At 45.0% G+C, this 13,780-nt stretch overlaps 1 protein-coding gene across 4 annotated transcripts in view; it reads right to left on the bottom strand.

Annotated features, from left to right (window-relative positions):
- THSD4 (thrombospondin type 1 domain containing 4) overlaps positions 1-13,780 on the bottom strand; it is a 676,260-nt gene that overhangs the window by 399,396 nt on the left and 263,084 nt on the right. The window contains exon 1 of one of the 4 annotated variants that reach the window (XM_086322754.1): positions 1,331-1,354. The exons of the other annotated variants lie outside the window; for them this stretch is intronic. The gene's annotated coding sequence lies outside the window, so the exon portion shown is untranslated. Of the gene's footprint in view, positions 1-1,330; positions 1,355-13,780 lie in introns of those variants that run through there. 4 annotated transcript variants of the gene reach the window in all.

Here is a 13,780-nt window from a genome sequence, read left to right on the forward strand (position 1 = left end):
CTTCTGTGTATGTGTGTAAGCCACAGAAGCAGTTAACTGTTGATGGCCAAATAACAAATGTCTCTGCCTCTCCCTGGAGAGATTAAATAGTTCTGGGTCGAGAAAAAAAAAAAGAGATCAAAAGAAGATCCAGACATCCCCGGCTGGCAGGCAGCAAGAGGTCCCCTGGCCAAGGAAGGGTAACCTTTGCTTGAACTTAGAGGGAATGTGGAAAAGGGGTTCTGGGCTGAGAAGAAGATCGGTATGATGCTTCTCCTAAGCTGTGCAGAGCAGGATTCTGAGCTGCATACCACAAATTCCCTGACCTGACCGTAAAATTTACTTCTAAGCCTTTGCTGTGTATACCTATAATTAACAAAAAAGAGGTCTTATTTTCGTTTGAAAAAAATGATGGCACGTAAAATAAGTTTGGGGTGAAAGTGATATCTTTGTGTAATTGGTCTAATACTTTGGGGACAATAAGGAAGATATCCAGTGACATATTATTCATATGGACAGACCTATTCATCCCCCTCCTAGAATTTATTCTAAGACTAAAATCTAAAAGAAGAGAACATATTACAATTTTCCTGAAAATGTATTTGAATGAATTTTGAGTTCTTAAAAAAAAAAACAAAACTCATTAGGAAAAATACTGGAGGAGATAAAACATTATCCCACTACACCTAAGGCCATACTAACCCCCCATTTAATTCTTGATTCATGGGTACCACTTCCTTGGTTTGGAGACAGTCACCAACCACAGCATCCTAAGCAGATCTGAAAATGCTTCCTTAATACCTGAGATCACCCAGACAACACAGTCCATCAAAAAGATCCCATTCTATAGGCACCCAGACAGGTTGTTTTTCTTTTTTAAAATGTTAATGAGTTATGCCTAGCAGCTAGCTTGCAGGGCACAGCTATTCAACTCTTCAAAAGGGTGATAAAAGCAAGTCCTCAGAAGCCGAAACAAAATGCAAGGAAGCTGTGAAAACAACTTGACCCCCCAGGCCCAGGGCTGCAAGGCAATTTCTAGGGCCCAGGAAAAAAAATCAAACACACGACAACAGCAAACCCTGAACCCTCGACTCCTTAAGTAGCAAGTACTATAATGCAAACGCGTTATGTTGATTAGAAGGCAAAGAGAACCCTTTTCTGCCTCTGGTTTCCAAACACAAACAAAGCTTGGAAAACAAAGGATTTTTGCCAAGTTCTCCCAAATTGAGAAGGAAATAACTGAGAAAGGCTTTCGTCGTTTTAAAAGCTTACCCTCTGAATTTGGAACCTAGGTAATGTCCATATTTTCTCTTAAGATGTGTTATTTACTTAGAGATGGGGGTCAACATACCTCAGGGATCCTTTCTGCGTCTCACTCCTAAGAAAGAAGCCCTCCCATTTTGGAAAGAGGAAGTCTGGGACAGGGCCCACCTGTCGAACTTTTCTTTCACGTGGTAACATCTCCATCTGCTGGAAATTTAGATGTCTGCATTAAAGGCAGATAATGTTAGTTTTATTTTCCTATAACTCTAGGTCAAACTTACATTCACACTTTCCCATTCAGAAGCACTGCCATTTTATTTAAAACATCTGGCTTCTTTCCTTATTTCTGAAGTCCCCAGTGGCCTTCATCCCTCTGGCATTTGCGGGACCTCTCCTAACCCTGGCTCACCCTCCTCCCCACGGTTTGTGCAAGTCTCCATCAGTCTTCCTTTAGAACTGTACATCTTTAAGTTAATCCAGAAACCCTGCTCTAAAGCTGGATATTGTTTACCTGGAGGTCAAGGGGTTCCCGTCCACCCCCACCCCCCAGGCTGGCATTGCTTTGAACTATGGTCTTAGCTGTTCACAGCACAAGCTCCTTTATCTGGCTGGGTAAACTGTTCAATAACCACCTGTGTTGTCTCTTATTTTAAAAATAAATAAACCCACAAACACTGGGGCAGTGAGGGCAAGGCTGTAGTTGCCATTCTCTTGTTTCTGGTGTCTCTAAGGCTCTTGCTTTTCTGTCTGTTCATGTTGATTCCGTCTTGGCCAGGTACCCACCCAGTGGCTAGCCCCAGGAAATACAAGTGCATTTGCTTGTGTACATGACTACTTTTCTGCCCTTTCTGTTTCTTCATCAGCACCACTTTTCCCTTCAGAATCAATTTCCTCCTCTCTCTTTAGTTTAGTCTCCATTCTGCCATTCCTTTCTTTAAAGTAAACCAACGTGCAATTCTATTTATAAACTATTGCTTCCTGGTATTAAACTTCTAGCCTGAACCCGAGCAGCTTTCTGGGCTTCCATCTCTTTGTTTGTACAGTAAGGAAATGGGACTGATCCCTTAAGTCTATGCTATTTATGATGGTCAGAGGAAAAAGAGACCCGGACAAGGAATGAAGCCTCTACTTCAATAGCCTCACAAAGACGACAATCCTGAGAATCAGAATTTGGCAAGCAAAGGAAAGCTAGGTTAACCTTGTCCTCCACTTAGGAACGAGAGCTGGTGAAGGACAAGTTAGCTATGAGAACACCTGACTACAAGAAAACAGGATACGCCCAAGAGGACTCAACATTCCTGCCTCTTCCTAAGAGAACTTAGAGCTGTTGAGCTGAACTGAAATGCAAACTTTTCCCTGTCTTTCAAAACCATCCGCTTCCAGAGAAGGAGAAAAGGAGACAAGCTAAAGAAAAACACCGTCTCTCTCTCTCTCTCTCTCTCTCTCTCTCTCTCTCTCTCGCTCCACAGCTGCACAGTGGGTAGACGCCCTAAAAACTTTTGATCTCAGCAACTGGTTTAAAACACGTTATCTTCTTTTGCCTGGAAGAAAGAATTAGGTTTATTAAGCAGTGACTCACAACAATAAAAGATCCATTAAAAATGATGCTTTAATTATAGCCAATATGTAAGCTTATTCCATTAAAAGCAAGAGCATAATGGAGTGGAACAGTGGATGTGTCAGGACTGAATTTGGGTGCTCAGCACTTTAGACATAAGGTTACTGCGTGATGTCATTTTCCTACTCATGCCTTTACTTAGATTCAGTGTCCCTTGACAATGATGTCTTCTCATCCTAGTAGCTGATATAGAGGTCCTCAGCAGGTGTTCAATAAACGCTTGTCAAATTGAAATGGACTCATTTCAGAGCCCATTCTAATGGTCCATCCACATATGGAGAACAGATGGCTGATGAACCATCTGTAAAGTGCCGGTCCCTCATTCATCTGAGGGGAGCTGTCCAGGTCTCCTTTATGAAGACTTCACAATAATTAGAATAGGTGTCCCTTCCTCAACACACCTTATTTCCTCCCGATAGAAAATTATCATGATGTGTTAATACTGATAGAAACAGCCATTTTTGTCATCTGCTGGAAAGTCGTCATAGTAAATATCCAAGTCACTCAACTTTTGAGTCAACAAGATCATAATAAAAATATGGAGAAAATCAGGGACTTCTCTGGTGGAGTGGTGCTTAAAAACCTGCTCTGCAATGCAGAAAACATTGGTTCAATCTCTGGTCCATCATGAACTCAGGTCCCACATGCTGTGGAACAACTAAGCCCACGCCCCATAACTACTACCCAGCTCACCACAAGTGGAGAGCCCACGCGCCACGATGAAAGACGCCACACCATAGAACAAAGACCCTGCATGCCGCAACTAAGACACATCACAGCCGAATAAATACATATTTTTAAAAAACATGAAGAAAATCAAACCAATAAAGATAAATACTGCCTCTGGAGATGCAGTAACCCATGCAGCAAACCAGCTGATCAACTGTGCAAGCCAGCTGATTTCTTTCAGACATTATGTGACTAATCTTGAAAAACTGAATCTATGAGTTGGTGGTAAATGGTAGAACCATTTATGTTCTGTTACTTTCATGTTGGCTTCAGAAGATTCACTGACAGAAAGAGGCTGGTAATGTGCATGCTTGTGTGTGCGTTAGGGACTTCCCCAGTGGCTCAGGTGGTAAAGAATCTGCCTGCAATGCAAGAGACCCAACTTTGATCCCTGCGTCAGGAAGATCCCCTGGAGAAGGGAATGGCTACCCACTCTAGTATTCTTGCCTGGAGAATTCCATGGACAGAGGAGTCTAACGGGCTACAGTCCATTAGACTGTAGCATGTAACATGGTTCCAAACCATGGGGTTTGGAAGAGCCAGACACAACTGAGTGACTATCACTTAGGGAGTTGGGAAGGGGGCAAGCAGTGATCACATGTTAGATCACAAGGATTCTAATGAATGACTTCTGTCCATCATAAGTTCTCAGGCCCAGCAAGTTTTACCTGTTAAGTTGTCTGCAAAAGGATTTCCCTGTCAATACACTGTGAGCTCAGGTACCAAACAGCTGTCCTGACACAGAATGGCCCACAGCACGCTGGGTGTTGTCCACAGACCCACAGGCATACGCATCAAATCTGTTCCTTTTCCTTGTCCTCACACAGATTTATACTGTAGACCACCACCCCTTTGGAGAAGGCAATGGCACCCCACTCCAGTACTCTTGACTGGAGAATCCCATGGATGGAGGAGCCTGGTAGGCTACAGTCCATGGGGTCGCTAAGAGTCGGACACGACTGAGTGACTTCACTTTCACTTTTCTCTTTCATGCATTGGAGAAGGAAATGGCAACCCACTCCAGTGTTCTTGCCTGGACAATCCCAGGGACAGGGGAGCCTGGTGGCCTGCCATCTATGGGGTCACACAGAGTCAGACAGGACTGAAGTGACTTAGCAGCAGCAGCAGCAGCCACCCCCGCTTCCTGGTACCCTCCTGTCCCTTGGACATCTCCAGGTTGCCCTCCTCCTGGGCTATTTCTCCCCACATTCTTCTTCCTCCACCCTGAGGTAGGCATTCTCCGAAGGTCATGTCTCAGATCTGAAGCTTGTCCTTCCCTTTCCAGCTGTCTCCCAGGATGGGGAACCCCCAGCATACCTGTTCATCTCAGTCTGCACACAACCTGCTGTCCTGGCTCTCCATGTCCCTGCTTATCATTCCTGTGGGGACATTTTGACTTCAAACTCACTTTGCTGCTAAATTCAAGCCCTCAACTTCCTCCTACTTCTGCTCTTCCCCACTGGACTTCCTGTTTCATGTCATTATTCTAGTCACAGAGCTTCAAAATAATGTCATCTTTGATTTTTCTCTGGCCCTTAGCTCCTGCCTGAATTCAGTCATCTAGTCCAATTGATTCCCCCTGGAGAATGTTTCCAGTGTTTCCTTCATAGGTCAGTTTCTTTCTAGCTCTGTACCTAGTGCCACATCCACCCTGGATAACTGTGGCAGACTCCTCTTGGTCGCACCTCTGCTGATTACCCTGCTCATACTTGCTAGGTCACAACCCCTACAGAACCTCTTTCAAGTGTCACCATCTTTCCCAGCTCAGAGCTCTGGCAGCTCCCTCCTATAGCACAAAACCCAAACTCTAGAGCTGGGGGATTAAAACCTTCCATAATTTTTACCAATTGTTTGTCAATGTTTCAATACAATGTGCCTTGACATGGTTTCTTTAAAAAAAAAAAAAATATATATATATATTATATATTGGACTTTAGTTGGTTTACAGTGTTGTGTTAGTTTCAGGTGTATACATACATATATATTTATTCTTTTTCAAATTATTTTCCTTGGTGGTCCAGTAGCTAAGACTCTGCACTCCCAATGGAGGGGACCCAGGTTCAATCCCTAGTCAAGGAACTAGATCCTAGATGCCACAACTAAACATCCCACATGCTGCAACAAAGATTGGAGATCCCAAGCGCCACAACTAAGACCTGGAGCAGCCAAATATATATATATAAATATTTAAAAAAGAAAGACCCAAGCGGTGGTGATCACTATGGGGAAGAGGTCCAGCCGCCTGTACTAAATGCCCAGTTACATCAAGACTGATGTAAAAGGGCAGGCCACCCAAACTGGGCCACAAGAAAGAAGGGTGGGCTCTAGAAAGCTATAGCATGAAGCTCAGAACAGAACCCATAGCCAGACTGTCAGCCCTAAGCATGGCCTTCATCTTGTCCTGCATAAATTCAGGACTATCTCCAGATGAACCATTGCAGACATAAAGGAGGTGAGTATTCCTTACTCCTGAACACATGGCAGACATCAATAATCAACTGTGGCACTTTTTCACTCTGGGCCCAGGAAATAACGTCAAAATCCTTCATATAAGATCTCCAAACAGCCACTGTCAATTAATTGAAAGCACATGAGATAAAGTCTATTTGTCATGTAGATGGAGCTGTGAAAGTTGCTCAGTAATGTCCGACTCTTTGAGATCCCATGGACTATAGTCCATGGAATTCTCCAGGTCAGAATACTGGAGTGGGTAGCCTTTCCCTTCTCCAGGGGATCTTCCCAACCCAGGAATCGAAACCAGGTCTCCTGCATTGCAGGTGAATTCTTTACCAGCTGAGCCACAAGGGAAGCCCAAGAATACTGCAACTGGTAGCCAATCCCTTCTCGAGTGGATCTTCCCGACCCAGGAATCAAACCAGGGTCTCCTGCATTGCAGGCAGATTCTTTACCAACTGAGCTATCAGGGAAGCCCTCTATTTGTCATGCCTGGTCCCAAAGTCATAGGTAGGGACAAGTCTGAATGTGAGAGTTCACTGGCTCAGTTGTGAATAGCATGGAGACAGAGCTGCAGGGCTCTAGGTCAGCGGATCTCTTACTTTGATGTGGAGGGTTTGTTAAGATCCAGATTGCCAGTTCCCCCTTCAGGGTCTCTAATTTTGTAGGTGTGGGGTGAGGTCAGAAATCTGCAGTTCTAACAAATTCCTGGATGATGCCGATGCTACTGATCCAGGGACCACAGTTTGAGAACCAGCAAACAAGGTAAAACCACATCCCTTTCTCTCATTTTGTTCATATCTCTTGGGCCAGATAGAGTCCTCTCTCCTAGACTTCAAATTACCTCATTTATCTCCACTTTTAGAGAAGATTATTGATACTGTTAATATGATTTATCAACAAACAGGAATTATGTTGGGAATGACAGAGAGACGCAAAGTCCCTGTTCCCACAAGTAACAATTTAATAGTCAGTTACAATTCAGTGTGAGAAGCCCTGTGATGGGGGAAGTACAGGCAATGGTGGAAATTGAAAGCACATGAGATAAAGTCTATTTCTCATGTAGATGTAGCTGTGAAAGTTGCTCAGTCATGTCCGACTCTTTGAGATCCCATGGACTATACAGTCCATGGAATTTTCCAGGTCAGAATACTGGAGTGGGTAGCCTTTCCCTTCTCCAGGGGATCTTCCCAACCCAGGAATCGAAACCAGGTCTCCTGCAGACCTGGTTTCAATTTTATGCAGAGCAGCTCACCCAGTCTTAAGGTCGGAGAAGGCTGCTCAGGAGATGCTGGAGCTGAGCTGGGACTTAAAGGATGAGGAGAAGGGAGCCTGGAAGTGGAGGAAGAAACTTAAGTGTTGCCTAGGGTTGCTTACCTTTTGGACACATACCTATGTACATGCGTGTGCACACACACACACACATACACACACTCTCTGCCTTATCTCCACATCTAGACAGTAACCAACCTGGATGAAGTGGTAGTCTTTAATCTACTGAGGCATTCCTTAGGGTGCTGGACTCTGGCAGAAGTAGATGTTTCTATTCATTTGCAACATTTGCAACACCTGACCTGCCTCTTGAGAAACCTATACGCAGGTCAGGAAGCAACAGTTAGAGGACATGGAACAACAGACTGGTTCCAAATAGGAAAAGGAGTACCTCAAGGCTGTATATTGTCACCCTGCTTATTCAACTTATATGCAGAGTACATCATGAGAAACGCTGGACTGGAAGAAACACAAGCTGGAATCAAGATTGCAGGGAGAAATATCAATAACCTCAGATATGCAGATGACACCACCCTTATGGCAGAAAGTGAAGAGGAACTCAAAAGCCTCTTGATGAAAGTGAAAGTGGAGAGTGAAAAAGTTGGCTTAAAGCTCAACATTCAGAAAACTAAGATCATGGCATCTGGTCCCATCACTTCATGGGAAATAGATGGGGAAACAGTGGAAATAGTGTCAGACTTTATTTTTGGGGGCTCCAAAATCACTGCAGATGGTGATTGCAGCCATGAAATTAAAAGACGCTTACTCCTTGGAAGAAAAGTTATGACCAACCTAGATAGCATATTGAAAAGCAGAGACATTACTTTGCCAACAAAGGTCTGTTTAGTCAAGGCTATCTTGATGAAAGTGAAAGTAGAGAGTGAAAAAGTTGGCTTAAAGCTCCACATTCAGGAAACAAAGATCATGGCATCCCGTCCCACCACTTCATGGGAAATAGACGGGGAAACAGTGGAAACAGTGTCAGACTTTATTTTTCTGGGCTCCAAAATCACTACAGATGGTGACTGCAGCCATGAAATTAAAAGATGCTTACTCCTTGGAAGGAAAGTTATGACCAACTTAGATAGCGTATTCAAAAGCAGAGACATTACTTTGCCAACAAAGGTTCATCTAGTCAAGGCTATGGTTTTTCCTGTGGTCATGTATGGATGTGAGAGTTGGACTGTGAAGAAGGCTGAGCGCCAAAGAATTGATGCTTTTGAACTGTGATGTTGGAGAAGACTCTTGAGAGTCCCTTGGACTGCAAGGAGATCCAACCAGTCCGTTCTGAAGATCAGCCCTGGGATTTCTTTGGAAGGAATGATGCTGAAGCTGAAACTCCAGTACTTTGGCCACCTCATGCAAAGAGTTGACTTATTGGAAAAGACTCTGATGCTGGGAGGGATTGTGGGCAGGAGGAGAAGGGGACAACAGGATGAGATGGCTGGATGGCATCACTGACTCGATGGACATGAGTCTCAGTGAACTCTGGGAGTTGGTGATGGACAGGGAGGCCTGGCATGCTGCAATTCATGGGGTCGCAAAGATTTGGACACGACTGAGTGACTGATCTGATCTGATGGTTTTTCCAGTGGCCATGTATGGATGTGAGAGTTGGACTGTGAAGAAGGCTGAGCGCCAAAGAATTGATGCTTTTGAATTGTGGTGTTGGAGAAGACTCTTGAGAGTCCCTTGGACTGCAAGGAGATCCAACCAGTCCATTCTGAAGGAGATCAGCCCTGGGATTTGTTTGGAAGGAATGATGCTAAAGCTGAAACTCCAGTACTTTGGCCACCTCATGCGGAGAGTTGACTCATTGGAAAAGACTCTGATGCTGGGAGGGATTGGGGGCAGGAGGAGAAGGGGACGACAGAGGACGAGATGGCTGGATGGCATCACCGACTCAATAGACATGAGTCTGAGTGAACTCTGGGAGTTGGTGATGGACAGGGAGGCCTGGCGTGCTGCTATTCATGGGGTCGCAAAGAGTCAGACACAACTGAGCTACTGAACTGAACTAAACTGAAGTTGTTCTGTATTTAGGAAAGCATAGGCGAAGAGCAGCAGGTGAAATAAGGGCACGCAGGTTTGGCTGAAACCCCTCTCCCCACTGTGATTTGGTGCTTTCTGTGGCTGTGAGGATTTCTCTAATTACCTGTTGCTGCTAAGTCACTTCAGTCATGTCTGACTCTGTGCGACCCCATAGACGGCAGCCCACCAGGCTCCCCCATACCTGGGATTCTCCAGGCAAGAACACTGGAGTGGGTTGCCATTTCCTTCTCCAATGCATGAAAGTCAAAAGTGAAAGTGAAGTCGCTCAGTCATATCCGACTCTCAGTGACCCCATGGACTGCAGCCTTCCAGACTCCTCCATCCATGGGATTTTCCAGGCAAGAGTACTGGAGTGGGGTGCCATTGATCGACAGACACCAAGCCCTACTAAGCCCTGTCTCAGCCCAGTATGCCGCTTACACCCAGCAGCTTATCTGCAGACGGTGATTAATGGCCCAACGTCCTAGCCTTTGCATCCACTCCCAGCCCAAGCCACCATCTGTGAACAGTCTCTTGCTTGAGTAATAGCTGTGTCTCGCAAATTGTTTTGCACATTTATAAACAGAGATGGGGCGTTTTCCTCTGCTGCCTTAATTTCAAGTGGTTAGGCTGAGCTCATTCCTGCAAACAACTTCATGCCTAGAATTCAAAATTGAAGGGTCAGTGCCATTGCTCATCCTCAAGCTTCATTCCCCAAAGCAGCCTTTGAGGGAGCTGGAGGGAAGCCCCAGCACTTTGGTGAGGTCAAGACAGCCTTTTCTGACCACCGAATGGGTAGACGCCACAACCTTCCCCCCCAAACTGCCCCTTTCTGATTTGGAAACTTAGACGGATATTTTCGTCTTACATCCCCTATCTGACCACACGCATTAATTCGTATTTAGAGTGTGGTTAGCTCATGCCTCCCTTTAGGTGGAATAAGTGACAGACATCTACTACGCTCTTCTGGCTTCTTCTCCATCTTTGTCTCTGCAGAAGACAGCACAACATGACACATGTTAAATGCTCAACAGATGGAAAATGAAGGAAATAATTAAGATACATGTTCAAGGGGACTTTTGAAATGAAGAAAATGACCCAAGTGTTTTGCATAGACAGTTACACACCCTCCACATCCCCATCAGACAGCTTCAGCTACCCCACAGCCAAGGGCATCTGGGGAGGGACAGTACAGCAGTGAGCACTGGAAACGTGTGCTCGCATCCCCTTCAGGGAGTCCACACAGCACCCAGCCCATGTGCAGCTGTTCTAGACAGAGAGAACACAAGCCAGCATTGTGCATATCATCGCAGGTCTGCCCTCTGACCTAGTTTGTCATTGAACTTGGTCCAGAGCTCATATAACAAACTGAGGAAAGGGTTACCCCAGTGATTTTAAAACTGACTACAGACCAGCAGTTCCAGCACTTTAAAAATAATGATTCTCTAATTCCCAGGGACCAGCATGTAGCACTTCCCTGAGCAAAATGCTTTCTCCAAGAAACACTCATTTGCAATGGGAACACCCTGCTTCGTGAACTGACTGTGACCTTCAGAATGGAAAGCCCGAGGCCCACTGTGCAGTCTTAGACTTTGAGAAGCAGAATTGACCATGAGAACATCTGACCCAACCCCCATATTTCATGGGGAGGTGACTCGCCTAGGGGCAAGTCAGTGGCAGAGTTGGGTCAAGAACTCACAGGTCCTGCCTCACCATCCAAAGTTGATTTAGGAGTAGAGGAACACTCCCCTACCAGAGCGTATGGATCTAGAAGAGACTTCCTGATTGCTTGGGAATGAAATAATAAAAATGTAGTTGGGTCTCCTGTATGCTAACGTTCTTAAAATTTGCTATGTGGTCACGTTGCTGTTGTTCAGTCACTAGGTTGCATTTGACTCTTGTGGGAGGCTCCACTGTCCATGGGATTTCCCAGGCAAGAATACTAGAGTGGGTTGCCATTTCCTTCTCCAGGGGATCCTCCCGATGCAGGGATTGAACCCAGGTCTCCTGCATTTCAGGCACATTCTTTACCACAGAGCCACCAGGGAAGCCCATTTTGGTCACAAGCCATTCCAAAATGCTTTTGTTTTAATCTCTGGCATCTCCTGTGTGTAAGACCTTGAACTAGGAACAATGAAAGTCTGAGTTACGAGAAGCCCACAGAACTCTCTACCCAACAAGTGAATGTGAAAGTGAAAGTCACTCAGTCGTGTCCGACTCTTTGTGACCCCATGGACTACACAGTCCATGGAATTCTCCAGGCCAGAATACTGGAGTGGGTAGTCTTTCCCTTCTCCAGGGGATCTTCCCAACCCAGGGATCAAACCCAGGTCTACCCAACAACCAAAAAGCAAATATCCATGGAACAGTCTTCAAATATCCATGAAAATAGCTACTAAAACTGTCCATATATTAGTCCACCATATCAACCTCACTACAATCTAAAAGTTAGAACTCATATAGGGCTATATTTCTGTTCCCAAAAGAAACAAACTAGAAATGATTCTAGAAGAATAATGTTTAATCTATCCATGTGCAAGTTACAGACATTCTTTGAAATAACTGATTAAAGAGGCGATCAAAACCGAAATTATAAACTATTTAGAAGAATTGTTTCCAACCCTAGCCCTAACACTATCTGAACACTCTTGGACAAATCCTATAATCACTTAATTTCATTCTCTCAAGAAGGAGGCTGTTATGAGGATTAAAAGAGATAACGTGAAAAGGGGTCTAGCATAGACAATAAATGTGATGCCAGTTCTAAGGCCAAACTTGTGTAACGGATTTTAAAATGGGGCTGTTCAGTCTCCTGTTCAGCTAAAATAGGAAGATAGGGGATGCTACGTTTTGAAGGGAACATAACACAAAATTTCAAAGTTGGAGAGCAAATACGCATTACATAACTCTTGAATCCCTTACTCACGGTGAAGATAGAATAATTTTGAGAAAATGTTTTTGGAGAGAGTCTGGCTGGTATTTCCCCCTCCCCAGGGGAAAGAGTAGGGCTTATCTTTAAAGAGAAAGAAGCTTCAGTGAGATCACTGGAGGGCTTGATTTGGTCTCCTTATAATTATTGAGACACAGAGTGGTGGGTCTAATTCCTGCCTGTGTGCTGTGTGCTGTGATCAGTCGTGTTCAACTGTTTGTGAACCCACTGACTATAGCCCACCAGGCTCCTTTGTCCATGGGTTTTTTCAGGCAAGAATACTGATGTGGGTTGCCATTCTTTCTCCAGGGGATCTTTCTGACCCAGGGATCAAGCCGTTGTCTATTGTGTCTCCTGCATTGGCCGGCAGATTCTTTACCACTGTGCCATGGAAAATTTAAAAGATTAGATGCCCTATCAATACTAGCAAAGGAGAGGTATCTACTGGGCACTGCTCCCCTAGAGACTGTCAGGACAGTACTCTGTACACACCTGTAACACACCTGTTGGACCAGAAGGTGTGTTGGGGAGAAAGTGAACCTTGATCTATTTCAATCCCACCAAGAGGATTCCTTGATAAGGTGACAGGAGCCTGATCAAAATGGGCCTGTGTGGAGAGCTGAGGAAAGAGTGGCCAGCTGGAGGAAAATGCAACATATGTGTCAGGAAAGATACAGGTCAGTGTTCCTGTAAGCATCTCAGAAGAGCCCACAGAAAAACCCAAGGGAAGGAGTCAGCTCTCTGACGCTCCCAAGCCCACGAAGTGAGCACACCTTACAACAGGACTCGTCCAGTAAGAGCTTTCCTGCCCTTTCCTCGCCCCATCCATGTACCCAGCAGAGTCAGCAGTCCTGGTCATGGATATGGGTGAAGGTGTGTGAAAGCAGGGTGAAAAGGAAACTCACCCTCTTCTCATCTGCATCAGACTCTAATAAAGAGAGGGGAGCAGATCTCACTTTTTTTTTTTTTGGCTGTGCTGGGTCATCGTTGCTGTGCACGGGTTTTCTCTAGTTGCAGTGAGCAGGGGCTACTCTCTAGTTGCGGGGCATGGGCTTCTCACTGTGCTGGCTTCTCTTGTTGCAGAGCATGGGGCTCTAGAGCACGGGCTCAGTAGTTATGGCACAAGGGCTTAGTTGCTCCTCAGCATGTGGGATCTTCCTGGACCAGGGATCGAACCCATGCCCCCTGCATTAGCAGGCAGATTCTTAACCACTGAACCACCAGGGAAGTCTCAGTTCTAACTTTTAAACAAGTTGGAATTTATTACATAGACCAAACACTTAACAACTAAACTGAGACTGTGTTGTCAACTTCCAGTGGTTCAAGGAATCTATATTAATATTACTTGAAAGTGATCAGAAAAATATGGAACTGGTTACCTGAGCTTTCACCAATGGCAGTGGAAGAACTTTTACTGAAATACCTTTAAAAGGACAGTGGCTGGGGGGGGGGGGGGACCAAAATGGTTGCTTGCAATTACATCCCATGAGTTTCTTGTTCACTTC

The sequence above is a fragment of the Bos grunniens genome, chromosome 10 (assembly GCF_055505025.1).
Source record: "Bos grunniens cultivar Pamir isolate PY7600 chromosome 10, Bosgru_T2T1.0, whole genome shotgun sequence".
NCBI lineage: Eukaryota > Metazoa > Chordata > Mammalia > Artiodactyla > Bovidae > Bos > Bos grunniens.